We start from the raw sequence: 971 nt of genomic DNA on the forward strand, positions 1-971 counted from the left end.
TAGAAAACTAGGAATCTTGATATGAACTGAGAAGTAAAGCTTTGTTTTATGTATGAGCAGCTTGTTCCCATGACCAGAAAAATACTGACTTCATGAAATTGATCTCTAGGGATTTCCTCAGGTACATATTAAAATTATTTATTGTTTTATAGTCCTCACTCTCTGTGGCAAAATTTTCCTGGGGCTAACTAAGTAACATGGATCATAGGTAGTCAATAATCATATCTAATTTATAGTGACAGGCATGATTTTTATTCTCAAACTATTTTCATATTCATTCTTTAGCTTGAGTTGGAAAATAAACAATTATCAACTGGGAACGTGATCATTCAAGATCTACTCCACTCTTTGAATAGTCATGAGTGTAGGGTAACAGTTATTTGAACCACTGCCTACATCAGGTTTAGTTGATCTTTTAGATGAATAACCATTTATTGAATCATTTGATGAGAGTGTCTGAAAAACAGAGTTTAGGATTCTGGAGGTCACATATTTGAACATGCAACAAAGACAAATGCAAAGAGGTGATTTATGTCAAAAGTAACCAAACTAAACCAACTGACATGATCCTCTCTCCAGTTTGAAGAGCACACTACCAGACATGGGGATATTAGCTAAATTGCCTAATTTTGTGATTCTTCATTTATTTCCTGGATCTTGATAAAAATAGTAAAGATCTGAAAGAATTCAGTTGGTGTTTAAGTATATTATTGTCCTAAAATAGTACATGTATCTTTTGAAAACAAAATAGCATGTATATGTCTTCTCTTCCTCATTTTTTAGTGAGAAATCATAATGCATCAATAACATATTCTAGCCTCTGTCAATATCTGAACTATTGTAGGCAAAATTTTTCTCTATTCTCACATCTTTTTAATAATATGATATGAGGAGATTTGAAAAGATAAGGAAGCCACCAGATTTCCTCTTGAGTTGTTAAGGTTTTAGATCTCAGTTATAACTTAGTTTTT

This window comes from Propithecus coquereli, unplaced genomic scaffold, assembly GCF_000956105.1.
Source record: "Propithecus coquereli isolate 6110/MARCELLA unplaced genomic scaffold, Pcoq_1.0 Scaffold17, whole genome shotgun sequence".
Taxonomy (NCBI): domain Eukaryota; kingdom Metazoa; phylum Chordata; class Mammalia; order Primates; family Indriidae; genus Propithecus; species Propithecus coquereli.